At 38.7% G+C, this 16,361-nt stretch overlaps 1 long non-coding RNA gene across 1 annotated transcript; it reads right to left on the bottom strand.

Moving 5' to 3' along the window:
- Positions 1–2,744: 2,744 nt before the first annotated feature.
- Positions 2,745–14,131, bottom strand: LOC124554760. Its single transcript, XR_006968435.1, has 3 exons — positions 14,070–14,131; positions 13,897–13,992; positions 2,745–2,945 (listed from the first exon to the last, which is right to left on the bottom strand). It is a non-coding gene; the product is annotated as an uncharacterized LOC124554760 (long non-coding RNA).
- Between the last annotated feature and the right edge of the window lie 2,230 nt (positions 14,132–16,361).

Here is a 16,361-nt window from a genome sequence, read left to right on the forward strand (position 1 = left end):
TCGCATCCGTCTGATACCCTTCACCCATTGTTCGCAAGATATCATGTGAAAAAAGGACGAATTGTGTTTCGCAGGAGCGATGCTTTCTAAAGCCATGCTGATGCTAGGACAGCAACTTCTCTGTCTCAAGGAAATTCATTATATTCAAACTGAGAATATGTTCAAGAATCCTGCAACAAACTGATGTTAAGGATATTGGTCTGTAATTTTGAGGATCCATCCTTCTAACCTTCTTATATACAGGTGTCACCTGCACTTTTTTCCAGTCACTCGGGACTTTACGTTGGGCAAGAGATTCGCAATAGATGCAAGCTAAGTAAGGAGCCAATGCAGTAGAGTACTCTCTGTAAAATCGAATTGGAATCCCATCAGGGCCTGGCGATTTATTTATTTTCAACCCATTCAGCTGCTTCACAACCCCAGGGAGGTCTATCACTATGTTCTCCATACGGGAATCTGTACGAGACTCAAATGGTGGTATGTTTGCACGACCCTCCTGCGTGAAAGATTTCTCAAATGCTAAATTTAAAATTTCAGCTTTCGTTTTGCTGTCTTCTGTTGCCAGGCCAGACTGATCAGTGAGTGACTGGATGGAAGCCTTCGACCCGCTTACCAATTTCAAATGTATTTTTAATTTATTATTATCACAATTGTAGATATTAAAAACAGTAATTGCTGTTTGTATTATGGAATATGTTTTGTAATCAACATGAAATGCTATAAATGAACAACCTGTTACAAAATGTAAGACAACAGATCTCTAAATGAGCAGTAAATCAATCTTCCCCAATGACAACGATATCTTCCAATAGCATAACTGTCCATTTCACAAGGCCGGACTCATGCTGCTGTGGTTTAATGAGAATGATAGTGGTTCACATTTGATGTCTCAGCCACTGAATTTTCCTCATCTGTACCAAATGAAACATATTTGGAATCCTATTAGCAACTAATTCCATTCCCACAAACCACTGGCCCATAATTCATGGGAAATGCATAATATCTGTATTGATGTCTAGTTCCACATGCATCCAGAAACCTATGAAGGGCCTGTCAAACCCATACCTTGCTGAGTCACAGCTGTATTACGTTCCAGTAGAGGACATGTGCACTATTAAACAGGTGGTCATAATGTTCTGGCTCATCAGTGCAGATGCACACTGTTTCATCTAAAATTCTTTTGCATACATGTGAAACACACTTTAACAACTTTTCAAACATTACATTCTGTTTATAACATCCAAGTCCCATTGCAAGATTTTCACTACAGTATTTCATCACATAAAATTTTTGCTGCAACCTGAAGACCCGTAATCTTACTACATTGCATTCACATGAAGATTTAGCGTATGAATACAGGGTTCCCTTCACAGAGTTTAATCGATATGGTCATTTTCTCTGAGGAGTTTTGCCCCTCAGTTCTTGTCTATTGAACCTATCATTAAAAGAAAAGAAGTTTACCTGTATGGGGATTTTGCTATATTTATGCTATATTTAGAAGTGAAGTATCCTGAATGTCATTAATGATAGGTTTGCTGCATCAGTTACCCATTCTGTCAAGCATTCACACACACACACACACACACACACACACACACACACACACACACACACACAGAGAGAGAGAGAGAGAGAGAGAGAGAGAGAGAGAGAGAGAGAGAGTTCAAGGCAAAAAAAAAAAAGCTATTTTCTTTGAATCAAATTAAATTTATGCAGCATGTTTTGGGTGCAAAAGGTGCCAGATGTACCATGTTTCCAACACTCATCCTGAATTCTCTGGTTCCAATAGTTCTGCCCTTCATTAGATCTAGAAGAAACACTCTCTGTTTACAGAAAACTATCCATAGGACACCTATCTGACTGTTGAACCTGATAAAAGAAGAGTTACAACAATTTATGGGGGCATCCATTTCAGAAAAAGGAAATCTAACTGATGAGATCAAGGTCATCCATTTAAGTTCTTAAAGCAGCTTACCAATGGATCCTGAAGGTCAGTCTTGTATCCTGTGTGCACTGATGAGATGACCTTTGGGGTAAGCTTTAGTAACTCTCTCGGAGTACACCTCCATGATTAATTTGTTAAGCCAGTTAATCTGTACAATAAAATACCACAGAGTGTCTCATTTCAGTATATTTGTTTGTGATCATGGAACACCTCACTGTTTTATCTGAGAGCCTGGTATGATAAAATGGCTGTCATATGGCTGATATAATGCTATGTTAATGTGACAGCCTTTTTGCCATGGTCATATGAAAGACTCATATTTTCATTTTCATCATGGTCAAACCTGTGGCAGGTTTTCCCAGTGATGGGTAACGGCACACCTATGGCTTTTGAAATTCTGTGTCTGGCTTCCTTTCTTGTTGATTCAACTAGATACAGAAAGGAGGCAAAGTCTTCTTTACATTTTGTTCTGTGTGTTTCCATATTTTAAAGTTTTGAGTAGTGTGTTTTTATGCGTGAGGTGTTAATTACTGCAGCATTTTCTTAGCATAGAAATTTAACTGACTGAGGACACCAATCAGGCTTACTTGTTTACCAGATGAATGCTTGTTAACATGGGATGCAGATTCAGTCTGGGTCTTGACTACCTTCCTGTCTCATAAGCTGTCATACTGCACATTAGCAGCTCAAGACTTCTTTTTGAGAGAAAAAAAGATGACTCTTACAAGAAATAACTGATGTAAAACCTAATATATATGACAATGTTTCCTTCAAATAAGACTGACTAATAGGAACTAACTTGAGAAGAGAAACAGAGTTTATTTGTAAGTATTACATTTATCAGAAAATGTCACTTATGAAATCCATTTAATTTACACTGTATCTAAATACATACATAGACAATAAAATTTCATTCTGTCTTCCACTCTGTATTTTTATTGTACATATCTTCTCTGTACAGCTTCATTTCTCGTTTTACACAGGCCTCATAACGTCGAACCTGAAACATAGTTACTAGTTTAAATACAACTAAAAAATGTTTTTCTAAACCAAGAACACTATATAATATACATAATTATGGTAGAAAGCTCCTGGTCAAATGTAAATGGAAGAGGGGTTCAGTGGTGGGGGTAGCTAGTGGCTCAGAGAGAGGCAGCCTGTATTTTGATTAGGAGTGAAGGAGCGAGAGGTGGTAAATGTACACATTAGACAGGTTGTTGGAGAGGGTAGGTTGCAGTGCGCAATTTAGGTGTCATGCAACATAAACTTGGAGGAGGTGATATGACAGGGGAATGGGAAACTGTTGGGCAGATGGTGTGGAGACAGTGGGTTAACAGAGATTGAGGCCAGAAGACCTGCAACAGCAGAGTAAGTGTTGCAAGAATAACTCCCATCTGTGTAGCTTAAGAAAGCTGGTGGTGGAGGGAAGGATCCAGATGGCCTGTGTTTTGAAACACCAATTGAAGTCAAACATGTGCCAAGCTACATGTTATGCCACTGGGTGGTCAACTTCATTCTGGCAGTGGCCATTCATTCTGATGGACAGTTGGTTTATTGTCACACTGATGTAACAAGCTGCACAGTCATTGCAGCAGACTGGCTGCTTGCATCTCCACTGGGGTAGGATACATATGTGACAGGACTAGAGTATGATTTGGTGGGTGGGTGGGGTCTTCCACAGGGATTTGATCCAAGGTTTTGGCAATGGGTGTGGCATAGGGATGGACTAGGGTGTTTTTTAGGTTGGGTGCATGACAGAACACTACTTTAGGAAGGGTGGGAAGCATCATGAGTAGGCTATCCCTCATTTCACAGAATGTGATAGATAAAAAGCTCTAGTGAAAGATAAGGTTCAGTTATTCCAGTCATGCAGTCATGGATGATAATGGGTGATAAGGGAGCAATCTTTTGTTGCTGATTCTTGTTGATGGTAGCAGACTGAAGGGTGTGGTAACATATAGCACAGAAATCTGTTTTTAGGCTAGGTTTGGGGGTGGGAGGGGTATTATTTGTCTGTGAAGGCCCTTGTAATACCTTCAGCACACTGGGGAAGGAGTTCTTGTCACTGCAGATACGCCACCCATAGGTGGCCATGCAGTATTTGAGATGTGGATGGACTCAAGGGATAAGTTGTTGGATGGGATTAAGAATTTCAGTGGGGATTGGAGATTATGTCAGGCTACTGGGATTCAATCGCTATGGCAGAGTTTGTAAGTGATAGAGTCAGACAACTGACATACTGCCAGCAATCCTTCCAACCAAAACCAACCTGATCTCGACACTAAACTTTGCTTCTACCATTTCATACCACCATCTAATTCACCCTCCACCCTGCAACCTAACAAGCCCCTAGTCATCTTCTAGAAATTCCTTACCTCCAACTTGCCCACCTCATCCTTCTCTTCCTAAGAACAGTAACCTTTCAGCAGAAGAAGGGGTAGCCATAAACAACTTCAAAACATATCCTGATTTAATCCTTCTTCCAGATAAAGGTTCCACCACTGTCATGATAAATCATATTTATTACCTGACAGAAGGCTTCTGGAAATTGTATGACTCCTCCATCTATAAACTCTGTCATAGTGATCCCATTCTAGAAGTTTAACATAACCTCCAATCCCTAATGAAATTCTTAGGTCCACACCATAACCTCTCCACCGAGCAAGGTGGCGCAGTGGCTAGCATACTGGACTCGCATTCGGGAGGATGACAGTTCAATCCCGTCTCCAGCCATCCTGATTTAGGTTTTCCGTGATTTCCCTACATCATTTCAGGCAAATGCTGGGATGGTTCCTTTGAAAGGGCATGGCCGATTTCCTTCCCAATCCTTCCCTAACCTAACAATCATGGGTACCTCATTGTAACTGGTTATTGTACTGCTACTGACAGAATTTCTGCTCCTGTTGACCAACACTTCCGACCCACTACCTGAAACCTAGCCTCTCACTTCGTAGATACTAACCACTTTCCTCACAGAATATCCACCATCTTCACCACTTTACCTTGTGTGTCCCTACTCATTACTGTAGACGGCAGCTCCCTATACACCAAGAACCCTCACGCACATGACTTTGTTGCTGTTGACAATTACTTCTCTCGGTGTCCTTCTGACTCCAAACCCACTATCTCATTCCTCATACAACTTATCAACTATATTATGACACAAAACTACTATCTCTTTGAAGAAAAGGCATATACACAAATTTGCAGCACAGCCATGGGGACCTGCATGTCACCTTCCTATTCCAATGTTTTTATGGGCCATCTGGAGGAAACTTTCCTAGCATCTCAAACTCCCAAACTCCTTGTCTGGTTCAGGTTCATTGATTGTACCTTCATGACCTGGACTCAGAGCCAAGACAGCCTATCCTCGTTTTATCATAACTTTAACACCTTCTCTCCCACCTGTTTCAACTGGTCCTCCTCAACCCAGTGTGCCAATGTGACACTTTCCTAGTCACTGACCTCCACCTCTCAGATGGCTCTATCCACATCTCTGTTCCCATTAAATGCACTAACCACCAACAGTACCTACATTTTGACATCTGTCATCCATACCACACCAAAAAATCCCTCCCATACTGCCTGTCCACGTGTGGACAGTGTATCTGCAGTAACGAAAACTCCCTTTCCCAGTATGCTGAAGGTTTCACGGGGGCCTTCACAAATGGGCATTAACCCCCCAACCCAGTCCACAAATATGTTTCATGTGCTATATTTTTAATTGCCCCTAATACTGCCACCACCCCCCAGGAATCAGCTGCAAATTATTACTCCCTCGATCATTCATTATCACCAGGGAATGGAACAACTGAACCATATCCTTTACCAGGGGTTTGGTTACCTATTGCCATGCTGTGAAATGTGGGACATATTTACCAAGATACTTCCCACTTTTCCTAAAATAGTGTTCCATTACATATCCTACCTTCACAGCATCCTAGTCCATCCTTATGTCACTCCCACTCCCAAGTCCTTGCCACAGGGATCTTATTCCTGTGGAAGACCTGGATGCAAGACCTGCCTAAAACACTCCCCTAGCACTTCCTACTCCAGTCCTCTCAAAGAATTATCCTACTTCATTAGAGGCAGGGCCATCTGCAAAAGCAATCATGTGATATGCAAACTCTACTACAATCACTGCACAACTCTTTATGTCAGTATGACGACCAACCAGCTGTCCAGCAGAATGAATGGCCACCATCAAATTGTGACCACGAACAAAGTTGCCTAGCCAGTGACACAACATGCAGCGGGGTACAACATGCTCATATTCAATGGCTGATTCAAAATCTGGGCTATCTGTGTCCTTCCCTCCACCACCAGCTTTTCTGAACTTCACAGATGGGCGTTATCCTTGCAACACTTCCTATATTCCTGTAACCTCATGGCCTCTATCTATGTTAAACTTTTGTGTGTGTGTGTGTGTGTGTGTGTGTGTGTGTGTGTGTGTGTGTGTGTGTGTGTGTGTGTGTGTACTCTAGCTCGAGGGAGGCTTTATTGCAAAAGCCAGCAAGTTTTCTTTCTCATTGAGAGTGCCTGTGAATCACTCATTGCTTTTGATTTTTAACGTGTGGTCTCATTTAGATCTAAAATGTTTAGTGTCGACATAACATTCATGCATTTGTATTGACACAAGAAGCAAAATTCAGAGCAGCTAAAAAAGTGCCCAATAATATATACTGAAACACATATAGTAAATCAATTTAAACATATATTATAAGGCTGAACATGAACTGGAAGATCTAAGAATATTCACATAAAATATCCAGTATTAGCAATAAACTAAATTAATGTAAAGTAACCTTAAATCACAAAGAATATGGCTACAATAATGAGTTAGTAGAAAATATTCAATAAATTAAGTGAAAACAAATGTCACTTTCTATGCATATTAAAATGTTGTATTCCCCCATATGCAATATTTATGTCTTGTTAGAGATATCTTTTAAAACTGGGGCAACTTCTTACACTGAAATTAATAATTTTATTCAATATTTACAACTCTCTACATTATCCACACTCTACAGTCTTCTGTTTCCTATCTCCTCTGATCATCTCTACATGCAACTGAACTGTAATTGTCATACAGGGTAAGTTTCTAGTTTGCACTCTGAATTAAGACAGTTGCTTACAGTCTAGAAACCTATGCCCAAGTATTGATCACTGCAGTACAACATGCTTATCTCTTTAAATAACCCAGAATGTCACAAGGAAGTTGGTGCATTATGTTTACCTGTGTACCATGTAAATACAGGGATCTGCAATTTTAAACAAAGAGGATTATAAATTAGCAGCCCATTTCTCTAAAAAAAACATGAACGAAGGAGGAGCTGTCATGTATGTCAAAAATAATGTAGGAATCAGAACTATTGAAACTAGTGGTTTCTGCTTAGGTCAACAACTGGAATCCTTTACTTTTGAACTGCTGCTGCTGGGAAAATCATTTAGAATTGACACAGTACATAGAACCCAACTGAGAAATTTTCACATAAAACTTGAGTCATTATTATGCCATGCCACCTAGTAGACAAAAGAAATCTGGTAAAGCCTGTGGAGATTTCGTACTGATTTTCTGAAAGATCAGATAATGTAAATAGTTTTCAATTTTTTGTTAACACTTATTAGAATTATTCTTTTGTTAATTTTCCCACTAACACTACATATAAAAGCAATACACTAATAAATAATGCATTTGATTACAATGAAGTGGTATCGTGGAAAACAGAGTAATTAATGAAAGGCAACAGAAAAATTTAATGCAGCCTTGCTGCAAGTTATCTGAGAAGATATGTATAATAGGACAGATGTCAATTCCAAATTTAGACTATTTAACAGCTAATTTCTCAAGAAAACAATAAGGTATGGCACTAATAAGACATAAGAAAGCACTACATTGCATAAGCAATAAAAAATATAGTGACCAAGGAAAAATAGATTGTTTGGATTGGTTGAGACAAATAGAGAACTAGGACTGATGAAATATTACAAGAAATACTTTGATGACTGAAGAAAACCTCAAAAAATATCTGAAATTAATAACTCAGATAATAAATTTAAATGTATGTGGACAGTAGTTAAAAGAGAAACTAGAAAATCATGTATGGAATATGAGGACTTCATTATTAAAGAAAATACACAAATAATAAATGATAGCAGCCAGGAGGCCAAATTATTTAATAATCAGTTCTTGGAAGTATCTCAGAAGATTGACGTGGACAGCTCAAGAGATAAAGCAACAGAATACGTGGAGAAAAAGCAATGCAACATGAATACAGGTAAATCACAGTTACTCCATGCTCTAGCAAAGAAATTTAGAATGTAATTAACTCCATGAAACTGCAAATTCCTATGGAAGTGTCTCCTGTCTAAAGCAAAGTACTAAAATTATCTTCTTCTCATGTATGCAATGTATTCAGTCACATGCACAGTACATCATTATTGTAAGGGACATTTCCGGGCGGAATGAAAATTTTTTTTCCCAGATCTCTTTACAAGACAGATAGAAAGATAAATATGAATAATGATTGAGCTGTCTCACTAGTTACCTCTTCTTCAGAGGTTTTGGAAAAGATTATGTTAGTAAGAAGCATAACATACCTCTCTCAAAATAATATAGTCAGTCTTAATTTGTATTTTAAAAGGATCAGTCAGATATTATTAGTTCCTGAGTTCAAAGGTGCTGGAAAATATTATATTTGTAAGAACCATAATGCACCTCTCACAATGTGATTTCTTAGCCAGTCTCCATGTTTCCAAAGAAACTCTCCACACAACATGTTACTTTTCAATTCACAAATCAGGTTTGATAAAATATTGTGAACTGCTATATTCCTTGACATGTCAAAAGCATTTGATTGTGCTGTACACAGGATTCTCTCACAGAAGCTCAAATATTATAGTGTCAGACACCTTTCTGGTAACTGGTTTTATCCTGTCTCACGAAAATGATGCGGAATGTTGCATTAAAAAACTCAGTGAATGTACACAATAAAACATCATCTTCAGAATGGCAAATAATCTCTACACATTTGGCACAGAGATCAATATTGGGTTGACACTCATTATGTACAAATGGTCTTTCATCATTTATCCAAGAAACAGAAACAGTTCTCTTTTCTGAGAATGTAAAATATAGAAAGCTGGAACCACTTCACCTGCTAAGACTGCACTGCTGCTAATAATTAATATTATTTATTTGTTCATTTTTGCTCAAATATCTGTATAGTGCATATGTAGTGTGTGTGTACCTGGATCTATCAGTTAATAGTTACATGTTGTGTGGATTATATTGCGTAATAAATTGTAATCATGTGGAAGGAGTCTTTTACATTCACATCACAAATTAATTTGTAAACATGGTCACATGCTGAACATTTCTAAGTGTTTTTTTGTTTAAAAAATATGCAGATGTGAGTTAGTAATTCCTACCCAATACCTTTACACATTACTATAATACAAATTCTTCTACAGAATAGAAAGAACTGTTAAGGAATTTTTAAGTTTCCGTCTTATTTACTCCATTTGTTTTCAAATTTTAGTTTGCTGTCTGTCTGACATTTTATACCATTGGATAAGTTGCCAACACTTTTGTTGTAGCATTGTGCACTCTTTGCTGTGTGAAAGACAACCTTAATGTTGAGTAAGGAATGTCATTTTTCCTTCTGGTATTGTCATTATACACATCAATGTTCATTTTGAATTGCACATTTTCAAGCAAAGGAGACTTTCTTTCTGAAAAATGAATTACCCCAGAACATTATTAAATATGACATTATTTAATAAAAATACGCAAAATATGTCACTTACAGACTTCTGTCTCCTAAGATTTGCCATGATTCTAAGTGGAAATGTGGCTGAACTAAATTGTTTTAGGAGTTCCAAAAACTGTTTCACCAGTTTAAATTCCCAGCAGTATGGATACCTAAGAATTTTGATGTTTTCATCATATTTATTATTTCCTCATCATATGTTACACATATTGGTGTAATACCACCAGATGTGCAGAACTGAATATGTAGTGTCTTTTTAAAATTGAGGATGAGACAATTAACAGGAAACAAGTCAATGATACTTTTAAGAACACTGTTTATCACTTCTTCTGTTTCTGTGTGAATGTTTGGATGATTAGAATGCTAGTGTCATCCACAAAAACAAGTAATTCCGTTTTTAGTATGTTAGACAGAAGGTGGCTTACATGCAGGTTGAATTACTAGGTACAACATTCTGCATTCTTTTAGGTAGATATGATATAACTTATTGGTTGGCTATACCAGCAATCCCATAAAACATTGATTAGACTTTGCCTCACTTAGAATTATTATTCAGACTATTGCTTTCAATATGATGATCCTATTAATGTATCTAGTTTTACTGGAAACCAGGTTAATTAAAAGATATCAAGAATTGAACTTATTACTACACTATGCAATAGCAGATTTTGAGTATGTTAATGTGTTGTTTTTGACACACTGACACTATTCATTAGATAGACAGTCATCAAACTTTATAATATTGTGTTTCGGCTTTTCTGAAGCTAATTAACTTACCAGATATGTAATGTTAAACTCTAGAAAACTTAGATTTCGCACTAAGCTAGAGAATAATGAAGGAACACCAATCAACAGTAGCAATATTGCAAACAGCAATAATAATAAGCACACTCCTGCTGATGTGGTTACCATCCAGACAAAGCCCACTATCATCTCTGACTGACATTCACAACTAATCAATAATTAACTTCCTAAAAGATAAACAAATCACCATAATTGTACCCATTGATTCGATATAAATAAAAGTAACCATTTAAGCATGAAACAAACAAATGCAGTGCTGTTTTAATTTATTCACTTCCTTTCCTTCACTGTGTAATAGTTTTACTAGCAATGTCATACTTCCCTATTCCCTTCACTTTCTGCATGCAGTAGTAGAAGGTTGACTCTACACACTGTACAAACTGATCCTCAGTACTCCTTCTTCTTAAACAAGGAGTACAGTTTGATAACTGTGGGAGATCTCTGTTCGTTAATGTATGCTTTTTCAAGACTTTATTAACAAGGGAAATGTGCTTTTCCCTTTTATTAATTGTTTTTATTAATTATTATTATAATCACTAAATGATGTGCAGGGAACTGTTTATATATCATGACAGTTTTCTGGATATTGTTAGAGTTATTTGTGTAGTATCCTGTTGCTCGAATAAGAAAAGGTGGAACCCAGATAGTTCTCAATAAAAGTTTGTTAAGAATCTGATGTTACAGTTTGTTACTAAACTTGGTGTACCATGGATACATGATACTCAGTAGAAAGAGTCATAATATACACAGAAAAAACATGCAAACCTACACACACACAAACACACACACACACACACACACACACACACACACACACACACACACACACACACACTTGCTTACATTTACATATTTTGCAGTGAAGGATGATTGACAGATTAGAGTAGTGAGAACACATATTCACTTGAAATATGCTAAAATAATGTACAATTTATCAAGATGTGACATTAGTAACATATTATCATCTTGTTTCTATAGAAACAAGATGATAATAGGAAGAATGTAATATTATGACTGTCACTGAAATGTGTCCCAGTCATTTGAATAACTACATGACAAGTGTGAATGGCACGCCGATTAGAGTTTTATACTAGAGTGTTTATATAAGAATGAATGCACTGTTATTTTAAGGACAAAGTTTTCATCCTATATCTCTCAAGATTTGCTGTATATTCCAAAGCATGATGTCCTTCATCTTCTGAAGGTAAAATTAAAAAAAGGGAGAAAAATGTTATTTAATCATTTCAGTACTGGCAATTGCCTTGCTTCTTTCAATACACTGATTCTTGTCAGATCACTGAAGTTAAACAGTGCCATGCTTAATCAGTACTTAGATGGGCAACTGCCTGTCTATGTCACTTGCTTTTGGCTGCTTGCCTTGTGGCAAAGGGGTGATGTTTTAAAGTCTGTGACCAAGAGTCATTGTGACAATGTCCTGAATTAAACTTCCAAATCTCTCTGTAGTGTCTCAGGTAGAGAGGGCATGTGACACTGTTGATGGTGATAAAACTGACAGATATGGATGCTAAGCTTGGCAGCCCCCTAGGTGCTCTTCAAGAGATGTAGGGTATATACTGATACTTGGTTTCATCCTGTCCCTTTGTTCATCATCATCCAACGCAAACATGACTCCACACTACACACACCCATCACAGTCACCTATACTTATCAGATATACTTAAGCACACCACTCTCACACTTTGCAAAGGAAAAGTGCTGTTTTGCACGTAGGGAAAACAAAAAGCCTTTTCAGTTATGTGGTTGAACCTGCCCTTTGGCATCTCCCAACCAACAAAGCCATATGACTTTCTTTTATTTCAGTATTTACACAAACTAAAACAAGAAAGAAAGATGCAAAGGAGTCAGTTTGAATGAACTCAGAAGCACATATCTACAGTTTAAGACTGAAACCCATTTACAATACAGTAGATGCCCTTTAATGAATTTTGCCCCCATGTTTCCAATTTTCTGCTTTGCAAAAATGTTTAACATACAGCTACTTAAAAATAAAAGCAAAGAAATGAAGACTGAGAGAAATTGAAAGCAATACTATTGTAGAATATCACTTTTGTTGCCAGCTATGTGTGCACATGAGCTCTGGTAAAGAAATTCCTTGCTAGTACAATTAGATTAGTTTTACCTAGTAAAACATCTCTTAAAATTCACTTCAATAATTACATTGCTTATGAAAGTATCCATAAACTCAGATTTTATGAACTCTTTAATTGTTAAGACAGTCTATTTTGTTCAGGCAAACACTGCTTCATTTCATTACTGTGGATAAATGCTACTTGCCACCAACAAAAGCTAAGTATTTTTGCAATAAGTGACAGTTAATACCACAAATACGAGAACCAAAAAGGCAATAGAGGATCACAGCAACTGAAATGTGTAATTTTAATTCTAGAGCCACCACACTATACTTTGCACTGATGTACAGGTAACTTAGTATGCAAAATTCATTAAAGATTTCAGTCTTCCACACAAGGGACATCACACTAAAAATACAGCTGGATCACATTCAGTAAATATTCTTTAGTGACATGAGTCTGTTCACCGTGTATTGAAGGAAATACTTTCACAATTTCTACACACATTATTTTACTATCTTTGTTATATAATAATTTGTAAAGATTTTCTGCTAACACATACTAATATATTACCTCAGGTTACATGTTAAACAGAAAATCCTGTTTGTTATGTAAAAGATTTCACTATAGGACTACATAAGATGAGTTTGAGGAAAAAGGTTTTTAATAGTTATAACTACACTTACCCAAACCTAATTCTGTCACATGCTGTCTGATTTCAGTACGATTTATACATCTCACCAATAGTCCAATAAAGTCACATGTGTTAATATTAGAGTAATAATAGCAGATTGACTAACTGTAGGCCTACATTTTTTACGTATAACAGTCATAATTATTTACACACTTGCTGTTCATTCGTTAACTCTTTTTACATTTATTTTTCAGTTTTCTGCAATTAATCACAGAATTATTACTTCCACTGCTAACTTTACAATGGCGGTTTGATAAATAGTGGCGATTCTCTTTGGCTTTATTGAAATAAAGCAGCTAACCCTCCTAATCTCAATATTTTATATGTCGTTTGAGTCAGAACAAGTAAGATACACATTAATAGACTATTAGAGCTAGAAATAGTTAAAAATTAAAGTGTTCAAATAACAGAGTAATTTGGAAGAAGTTGTGAGCATTTGAAACAGACGACAGTATTAGCCTTCTAGGTAGCCGTCTTGTTAACGACGCAATCAGCGGTAGGACTATTACAGTCGTTACGAGCAAAATGTCCCGTAACTGAATGAAAATGTGTCATGAATAAAACTCTACATGTTATGGCAGTAATATTTACCTCTCTAAGTTTCAACTCGGCTCTTTCATTCTTATGGATACATTGTCTGAAGCATTTCTCCGTAATCGTCAGGTATGCATTGAGCAACTGTTGGAACTGTAAAAAGCGCGTAAGGTGCTTAGGAACGCAAGAAATAAGACAAGTCGTAGTAATAACATGTCAGTGGTACTTACAGAATCATCATTGTTTCTAGTCATACTGAACAGCAAAAAGCTAATGATACTGGATCGACATACACTCCTGGAAATGGAAAAAAGAACACATTGACACCGGTGTGTCAGACCCACCATACTTGCTCCGGACACTGCGAGAGGGCTGTACAAGCAATGATCACACGCACGGCACAGCGGACACACCAGGAACCGCGGTGTTGGCCGTCGAATGGCGCTAGCTGCGCAGCATTTGTGCACCGCCGCCGTCAGTGTCAGCCAGTTTGCCGTGGCATACGGAGCTCCATCGCAGTCTTTAACACTGGTAGCATGCCACGACAGCGTGGACGTGAACCGTATGTGCAGTTGGCGGACTTTGAGCGAGGGCGTATAGTGGGCATGCGGGAGGCCGGGTGGACGTACCGCCGAATTGCTCAACACGTGGGGCGTGAGGTCTCCACAGTACATCGATGTTGTCGCCAGTGGTCGGCGGAAGGTGCACGTGCCCGTCGACCTGGGACCGGACCGCAGCGACGCACGGATGCACGCCAAGACCGTAGGATCCTACGCAGTGCCGTAGGGGACCGCACCGCCACTTCCCAGCAAATTAGGGACACTGTTGCTCCTGGGGTATCGGCGAGGACCATTCGCAACCGTCTCCATGAAGCTGGGCTACGGTCCCGCACACCGTTAGGCCGTCTTCCGCTCACGCCCCAAGATCGTGCAGCCCGCATCCAGTGGTGTCGCGACAGGCGTGAATGGAGGGACGAATGGAGACGTGTCGTCTTCAGCGATGAGAGTCGCTTCTGCCTTGGTGCCAATGATGGTCGTATGCGTGTTTGGCGCCGTGCAGGTGAGCGCCACAATCAGGACTGCATACGACCGAGGCACACAGGGCCAACACCCGGCATCATGGTGTGGGGAGCGATCTCCTACACTGGCCGTACACCACTGGTGATCGTCGAGGGGACACTGAATAGTGCACGGTACATCCAAACCGTCATCGAACCCATCGTTCTACCATTCCTAGACCGGCAAGGGAACTTGCTGTTCCAACAGGACAATGCACGTCCGCATGTATGCCGTGCCACCCAACGTGCTCTAGAAGGTGTAAGTCAACTACCCTGGCCAGCAAGATCTCCGGATCTGTCCCCCATTGAGCATGTATGGGACTGGATGAAGCGTCGTCTCACGCGGTCTGCACTTCCAGCACGAACGCTGGTCCAACTGAGGCGCAAGGTGGAAATGGCATGGCAAGCCGTTCCACAGGACTACATCCAGCATCTCTACGATCGTCTCCATGGGAGAATAGCAGCCTGCATTGCTGCGAAAGGTGGATATACACTGTACTAGTGCCGCCATTGTGCATGCTCTGTTGCCTGTGTCTATGTGCCTGTGGTTCTGTCAGTGTGATCATGTGATGTATCTGACCCCAGGAATGTGTCAATAAAGTTTCCCCTTCCTGGGACAATGAATTCACGGTGTTCTTATTTCAATTTCCAGGAGTGTATATCCGGCGATTATTTCGCCGACCTCCTCCCAAGTAATTTCGTGCTGATATACACGTAACAACCGACTTATTGCGCCAAAGATAATACTCTCTGACACATTCATATTCTGGACTATCGTTTTTAACCTCTTCGAACAAATAAGCAAACTTTCATAGATCAGGAAGCAAAATAATTTCATAACTCACTTCAGTCGCACAAAAATATAGGCTATTTAATGGTAACTGGGGAGTTTTACGCTTCCTACCTTACAAAGGAAAGTATTTTGGTATTTTACTGTTGTCGTTGTCACTAACACAAAACAAAGTCCTTGAAAGGCGGTACTCTACACAAGAAGGATTGCTTTAAATTTTGAAATTAACTGAGTTAGAAACAGCGTTGCCAGACGCTTTCTCCTGTGAACTGATTTGAACTTTTTTGCTTAATTTCTGACAGTCTACATAAGTACTAGTGCAACATCCGACGACTCGCACTGTTCTGTGTCTGAGATAAGGCGCGATACTTTCACTGGACTATTACCCGTACTTATTTTTATTTGACTCTGGTGTCTGTAACCTTTTGGCCTCTTTCAGTTGTAAATTTTCATTGGTCGTAGCTCTTGGCAATGTAATCCGATGCCATAGTATTGATTCTATTGTTGAAATACTCTACATAAGTCTTATGAAATTGTAAATTCTTCCTGTTTTGTCATATTTTTTTAATTGTGTTACATGCACAGAATACTCTGTTGTTATCAAGTCTAGTTCTTAATGAATATTGTATCTTCTGGCCCATATTTACGTCCTTGACATCGCCTGACACTTCTTGT

The sequence above is a fragment of the Schistocerca americana genome, chromosome X (genome assembly GCF_021461395.2).
Source record: "Schistocerca americana isolate TAMUIC-IGC-003095 chromosome X, iqSchAmer2.1, whole genome shotgun sequence".
Classification (NCBI taxonomy): Eukaryota; Metazoa; Arthropoda; class Insecta; order Orthoptera; family Acrididae; genus Schistocerca; species Schistocerca americana.